This window comes from Equus asinus, chromosome 9 (genome assembly GCF_041296235.1).
Source record: "Equus asinus isolate D_3611 breed Donkey chromosome 9, EquAss-T2T_v2, whole genome shotgun sequence".
Classification (NCBI taxonomy): domain Eukaryota; kingdom Metazoa; phylum Chordata; class Mammalia; order Perissodactyla; family Equidae; genus Equus; species Equus asinus.
In genome coordinates, this window is record NC_091798.1 from 4162163 (window position 1) to 4170000 (window position 7838).

Here is a 7838-nt window from a genome sequence, read left to right on the forward strand (position 1 = left end):
TGATCTTCTGTTTGGATGATCTATCCACTGGTGTTAGTGGAGTGTTAAAGTCCCCTACTATTATTGTGTTACTGTCTATTTCTCCTTTTATGTCTGTTAATAGTTGCTTTATATATTTAGGTGCTCCTATGTTGGGTGCATAGATATTTACAAGTGTTATATTTTCTTGTTGGATTGTTCCCTTTATCATTATGTAGTGCCTGTCTTTGTCTCTTGTTACGACTTTTGCTTTAAAGTCTATTTTGTGTGATCTAAGTATTTCTACCCCCACTTTCTTTTCTTTGCTATTTGCATGGAATATCTTTTTCCATCCTTTCACTTTCAGTTTGTGAGTGTCTTTAGGTCTGAAGTGTGTCTCTTGTATGCAGCATATACCTGGGTCTTGTTTTTTTATCCAGTTGGCCACCCTATGGCATTTGATTGGAGCAATTAGTCCATTGATGTTTAAAATAGCTATTGATGAATATGTATTTATTACCATTTTGTTACTTTTTTTTTCTGGGTGTTTTAATACTTCTTCTCTGTTCCTGTCTTTTTCTCTTGCTCTCTTCCCTTGGGGTTTGATGGCTATCTTTAGTAATATGTTTGATTTCTTTTGTCTTACTTTTTTGCTTGCTTATTATATGTTTCTGATTTGTGATTACATGAGGATCCTACTTAACATTCTATGTATATAGCAGTCTATATAGAGTTGACAGACTCTTTAGCTTGACCTCTTTCTAAAAGCTCTACTTTTTCACTCCCCTCCCCCTACATTTTGTGTTTTTTAAATCACATATACTCTCTTGTTTAGTGTATGTCCATCCATTACCCTCTTATGATTGAAATAGGTGATTTTAGTATATTTGTCTTTTAACCTTCATATTATCTTCACAGGTAGTTAATCTGCTACCTTTACTATATTTTTAGCTTTAGAAGTGATTTTATTGCCTGGGCTTTTTTTGTGTTTTTATTTATTCATTTATTTATTTTTAGCTCTATTTGTGGTCATTGCTTTCCCACTTAAATAAGTCCCTTCCACATTTCTTGCAGAACTGGTTTCTTGGTGGTAAACTCCTTTAATTTTCACTTGTCTGGGAAGCTCTTGGTCTCTCCTTCCATTCTGAATGACAACCTTGATGGGTAGAGTATTCTCGGCTGCAGGATTTTTCCTTTTATCGGTTTAAATACATCGTGCCATTCTCTTTTCACCTGTAGGGTCTCAGCTGAGAAGTCTGCTGATAGCCTTATGGACTTTCCTTTGTATGTCACTTGTGGCCTTTCTCTTTCTGCTTTTAGGATTCTCTCTTTATCTTAAATTTGGACATTTTAATTATAATATGTCTTGGTGTGGGCCTCTTTGGGGTTATCTTCTTTGGAGCTCTCTGTGGTTCCTGTACTTGGATATCTGTTTCCTTCCTTAGGTTAGGGAAATTTTCATCTATTATTTTTTCAAGTAAATTTTCTGCCCTTTTATCTGTCTCTTCTCCCTCTGGGACACCTATTACCCAAATGTTAGCACACTTGATATTGTCCCAGAGTTCCCTTAGACTGTTCTCATTCTAATTCTTTTTTTCTGTTCAGCTTGGATGATTTCCTCTAGTCTTTCATCTAGCTCACTGATCCGTCCTTCTGCATCTTCTACTCTGCTATTGAGTCTCTCTAGTGAATTTTTCATTTCCAGTATTGTATTCTTCATTTCTGATTGGTTCTTTTTTATATCTTCCACTTCTTTGCTGATGAGCTCACTGTGTTCATCCAGTCTTCTCCCAATATCTGTGAGCATCCTTATGATATTTTGTTTCAACTCTTTGTTGAGTAGGTTGCTTGTTTCTGTTTCATTTAGTCCTTTTTCTGGGGTTTTGTCCTGTTCCCTTGCTTGGAAAGTATTCCTTTGTCTCCTCATTATGCTTCTTTGTGCTTATTTCTATGTATTAGGTGAGTTGGCTATGTCTCCTGATCTTGGAGAAGTGGCCCTATGTATGAGATGCCTTATGAGGCCCAGCAATGTGCTTCCCTCTCGTCACCAGTCCAGAAGATCCAGGAGTGACCCCTTTGTGGGCTACTTGTGTCTTTCTGCTGTGGCAGGGTTGCTCCCACTGCAGGTACCCAGGGAGTCTAGTCTTTCCTTCCCTGGCCAGCTGTTTGTAAATCTGGTTTGGGGAGCTTCAGCAGTGTTGGCTACAAAGTCTATCAGCACACTCCCATTGCAGTTTTCCTCTTAAATTGGGTTGGTACCCAGTGTAGCTAGTTGCTAGGCTCAGGGGCTTACATTTGTGATAGGCCTCAGGCCTACAAGGCTGTTTTCAATTCTCTTAGGAGTGCAGCTGAATGGGGCTGGCCCTACGCAGTAGATCACTCAATTATTTCAGGCTTTGGAAGTTGGTGCTGATCTTTTTTATGGCTATTTGTGAAGCACAGGTCTGCTGCTACTGATAAGCCTCACCCCCCACAGGACCACACACACCTTCAACACATTCCTGGTCCATGCACACTTCTCAACCCCCTGTAGCATACCCTAATGCTGCACTGCCAAGGCCCCTACCTCTCCACCAATGCCCCCCACAGTTCACCTGGTCCTCACACAGGCCCTGCCCCACAGATGCAGACACACTCGCCTGGCTGTAGAGGATCAAGGCACCCAGTCAAGGAAGGCCCAAACGTAGCTGAGGGCTTGGTGTAGGTGGGGCCAGTCCCTAGGGCGGGCTGCTTGCCCTGGCTGAACTGGATTAAATCTGTGCTCTAGTGGATATGGCAGACCCCTGGGCCAACAGGCCAATGGAAGAACCTCAAGGTCCCAGTGGGGTCTGTGTCAGCACACCTGGACCAGGTCAGAACAATGGCCCCCACCAATGTCTCAGTCTCTGGAGAGGTCACTCCTCTCACTAAGATGCCCCTAGAGCCCACCAGGTAAATCTCATTTCACCAAAGGACAGTCAGCCTTCTCTGGTGATTTTAGGTTGCTGCAATGAGTGAATTTGTGTGTGGGCCCTTTAAGACCTGGGTCTTTTCAGCTTTTGGCCGATAGCTTTTCTGGGGGTATCCTCACTGCATAAAAGCCAATGAAGCCAGCCAGTAAGACCTTCATCTCAGTTAGGCTGATTCTGAAGGATGCTTATAGCAGTATCGGCCCCACTCTGGACCTCCCTCCTCCAGGGAGGGCTGTGTACCTTAGGGTGGCTCCCACCTGGCCAGTTGAGAAACTCTGCTATTCTTGAAGGTGACTTTTTTCCTCTCCAGCAGGAATTTCTGCCTCTTCTGCCTCAGTCAGGACTGTCCCTTGTTGTGGGGGTTCTTTTTATCCAGTTTTCAGTTTTCTGTCCAGGGTAATTTTTTCAAAAATAGTTGTAACTTGGTTGTGTTCGTGGGAGGAGATGAGTTGAGACTCTGCTCACGCTGCCATCTTGACGACATCTCCTGCTATATCTTCTTGAGTCGATTGTTGTAATTTATATTTTCCTGGGATATTATTTCTACATTTTAAATTTCAAATATCTTAGTAAAAAATTGGTAGGGCTGTTGCGTATGATTTTTTAGCCTGAATAAAACTAGTTTTACTGTGTTATTGTTAGTTTTCCCTTTTCTGCCTGTTAATAATTGCTTTATGTGTTTAGGTGCTGTTATGTTGGGTGTGTAGATATTACAAGTGTTGTATCCTCTTTTTGGATTGATTCCTTTATCATTACACAATGTCTTTCTTTGTCTTTTGTTACAGTTTTTGTTTTAAAGTCTATTTTGTCTGATATAAGTATTGCTACCCCAGCTTTCTTTTCATTGCTATTTGCATGGAGTATCTTCTTCTATCCCTTCACTGTCTGGTTGTGTCTTCAGATCTGAAGTGTCTCCTGTACGCAGCATACACATGGATATACATTTTTTATCCATTCAGCTACCCTATGTCTTTTGATTGGAGCATTTAGTACATTGACATTTAAAGTAGCTATTGAGAAGTATGTACTTATTAACATTATGTTACTTTTTTCCTGGATGTTTTTGTAGTTCTTCTCTGTTTCTCTATCTTTCTCTTGCTCTTTTCCCTTGTGATTTGATGGCTTTCTTTAGTGTTATCTTTGGGTTCTTTTCTCTTTATTTTTTGTGTATTCATTATAGGTTTTGGTTTGTGATTACCATGAGGTTCATATATAATAACCAATGTAAATAGTAATCTATATTAAGTTGTGGTCTCTAAGGTTGACCTCTTACTAAAAGCCCTGCTCTTTTCCCCTTCTCTCACATTTTACATTTTTTGTATCACATTTTACCTCTTTTATTTTTGTGTATTCCTTTATCCTCTTGTCATGGAAATAGATACTTTTAGTACTTTTACTTCTTGACCTTCACATTAGCTGTATACGTGGTTGATCCACAACCTTTCCTGTATATTTGCTTTTACCAGTGATATTTTTCCTTTGATAATTTTCTTATTCATATTTGTAGTCTTTCCTTTTCCTCTTAAAGAAGTCCCTTTAACAATTCTTGTAAGACCTAGTTAGTGGTGATAAACCCCTTTAGTTTTTGCTTTATCTGGGAAACTCTTTATCTCTCCTTCCATTCTGAATGATAACCCTTCCAGGTAGAGTATTCTTGGCTGTAGTTTTTTCCCTTTCAGCACTTTGAACACATTGTGCCACTCCCTTCTATCCTATAAAGTTTGTGTTGAGAAGTCAGCTGATAGCCTTATGGGGTTTCCTTTATATGGAACTTATTGCCTTTCTCTTGTGTCTTTTAGGATTCTCTCATTTTCTTCAGTTCTTGACATTTTACTTATAATATGTCTTGGTGTGGGCCTCTTTGGGTTTATCTTGTTTAGTGCTCTCTGTGCTTCTTGTACCTGGATGTCTGTTTCCCTCCTTAGGTTAGGAAAGTTTTCAGCTACTATTACTTCAAATAGGTTCTCTGCCCCTTTGTCTCTCTCTTCTCCTTCTGGGACCCCTATAATATGGATGTTAGTATGCTTTCTGTTGTCCCAGAGGTCCCATAGACTGTCCTTGTTCTTTCTAATTATTCTTTCTTTTTTCTATTCAGCTTGGGTGACTTCCTCTAGTCTTTAATCCAGATCGCTGATCTGTTCTTCTGTGTCATCTACTCTGCTATTGATTCCCTTTAGGGAATTTTTCATTTTCATTATTGTATTCTTCAGTTGTGGTTGGTTATTTTTTATATTCTCCAGTTATTTATTGAAATTCTCACTGTGTTTATCTATTCTTCTCCCAAATTCAGTGACATCTTTATCACAATTAACTTATAGTCTTTATCAGGTAGATTGTTTGTCTCTGTTTTGTTTATTTCTTTTTCTGAGGATTTGTCCTGTTCACTTATTTGAAACATGTTCCTTTGTCTCCTTTTGCTTACTTCTCTGTGCTTATACCTATGTATTAAGTAGATAAATTACATCTCCAAATGTTTGAAATGTGGCCTTATGTAAGAGAGGCCTTAGGGCACCCAGCAATGTGCTCCTCTCTTTTCACCTATGCCAAATGTTCCAGGAGTGTCCTCTGTGTGGGCTGTGTGTACCCTTCTGTGTTGATAAGGTTACTATTGTTGCACATTGCTAGGCACAAGGGTAGACTAGGCTGGCCCCCAGGCCAGCTGGTTGTAAGGCTCAGCCATCTGCAGCTGCTATGGTCACTTTATTGGGTGGGACAAGCCCTGGCATGGCTGGTTGTGAGGTCTAATAGCACACAACTACTGCTGTTTTGCTGTTAAGTGAATCAGGCTCCTGCATGGCTGGTTGCTAGGCTCAGGGGCTCACAATTGCTGCAGGACTATGGTGCAGCTTGCTCTGGCATATGGTTTTTATTGGCTCTCTCAGGAGCGCAAATGGATGGAGCCAACCCAAGCATGGCAGCTCACAATCAGTTCAGGCATTGGAAGGCAGCAAAGATCTCCTGTATATCTACCTGTAATGGCCAGTGGCATGTCTGCTGGAGGCCCATGTGCCCTGCTACCCACAGGCTCACATACGCTGCCTAAAGTACATTGTTGGCTTTTGGTGGGTGGAGCCAGTCCCTGAGGCAGGATGCCTGCTGCCTGGCTGCACTTGATTGCCTCCAGTGCTGTACTGGGTGGGCCAGGCCTGAGCACTCACAGGTTAGAGGAAGGAATCTAATGGTGGCTGCCAGTTTCTGCATCAGCATTACTGAAGTAGGTCAGAATAATGGCTACCACCAGTGTCTCAATCCTTGGGGGCAGCTGTGTCTTGCCTTTGTGAGATGTAGCATCACTACTTCATCCAGTGTCACACCACTGCTGAGAGGTGTGGGCAGTGCTCACACCTGCACCTTGTGCTCTGCTGTCTACTGTCTTCTGCCCCTGAGAGCACAGTGCTGCTTAAAATATGTTGTTTTGAGTTCTCTTAAGTGTGTGTTGAAGGAATTGGATGAGAATAATAACTAAAGATCTTCTTTCTGTCATAAATTTCATAATTTTCATAGTATGTGATTCTATGAATAAGTTTACTAGTAATATATAATGTATTTCTCATTTTAAAATACAGCATATGTATTTAACTGTTTCCTGTATCATTTCTCATGGAATTGAACACAAGAGCATAAAAACAGGGACTTACATACCAGCACTTCCAAGTAGGGAATGGTGCCCTTCACGTGGCAACACTGCAGAATTTCCCACACTGAAAAAAGGGTCTGTTAACCATGAGTCACCACTGGCCTTGAGAGGAAATGGGTGGATACTCAGCAAAACCACACAGATGCCTAAAACTCACATACCTGTGATCCGGGGGGACAGGGAGGTACTAGCATGTTAAGAAGGAGAAATCCTCCATCCTATTTGTGTCATGAGGGCAGTGAAATGGTGCTGGCAGCGAAAATAAATATGGCTGCATCTTTTTCCTAATCAAGGTGGTCGTACTAGTTAAGATCAGGTTCTACCTCAACTCAACAAAAAAACCCCAAACATCCGGGGCTGGCCCCGTGGCCGAGTGGTTAAGGTTGTGTGCTCTGCTGCAGGTGGCCCAGTATTTTGTTGGTTCGAATCCTGGGCACAGACATGGCACTGCTCACCAAACCACGCTGAGGCAGCGTCCCACATGCCACAACGAAAAGGACCCAAAACAAAGAATATACAACTATGTACCAGGGGGCTTTGGGGAGAAAAAGGAAAAAAATAAAAAAACAAAACAAAACAAAACAAAAACCCCCCAAACATCCTGATGAAGAAAATGGGCAGAGGATATGAACAGAAATTTTTCCAAGGAAGATATACAGATGACCAACAGACACATGAAAAGATGTCCAACATCACCAATTATTAAGGAAATTCAAGTCAAAACTACAATGAGATATCATCTTATACCAGTCAGATGGCTATAATTACCAAGACAAAAACAACAAGTGTTGGAGAGGATGTGGAGAGAAGTGAACCCTCATAAACTACTGGTGGGAATGCAAACTTGTGCATCCACTGTGGGAAACAGTATGGAGATTCCTCAAAAAAACTAAAAATAGAACTACCATGTGACCCAGCTATCCCACTACTAGGTATCTACCCAAAGAACTTGAAATCAACAATCCAAATTAACATATGCACCCTCATGTTCATCACAGCACTATTCACAATAACCAAGACATGTAAACAATCCAAGTGCCCATCGTCTGATGATTGGATAAAGAAAATGTGGTATAGATACACAATGGAATACTACTCAGCCATAAAAAAGGCAAAATCATCCCATTTGCAATAACATGGATGGACCTGGAGGGTATTATGCTAAGTGAAATAAGCCAGACTGAGAAAGACAAACACCCGATGATTTCACTCATATGTGGAATATAAACAAACACATGGACAAAGAAAACAGTTCAGTGGTCAGCAGGGGTATGGGGGTGGGGAGTGGGCAC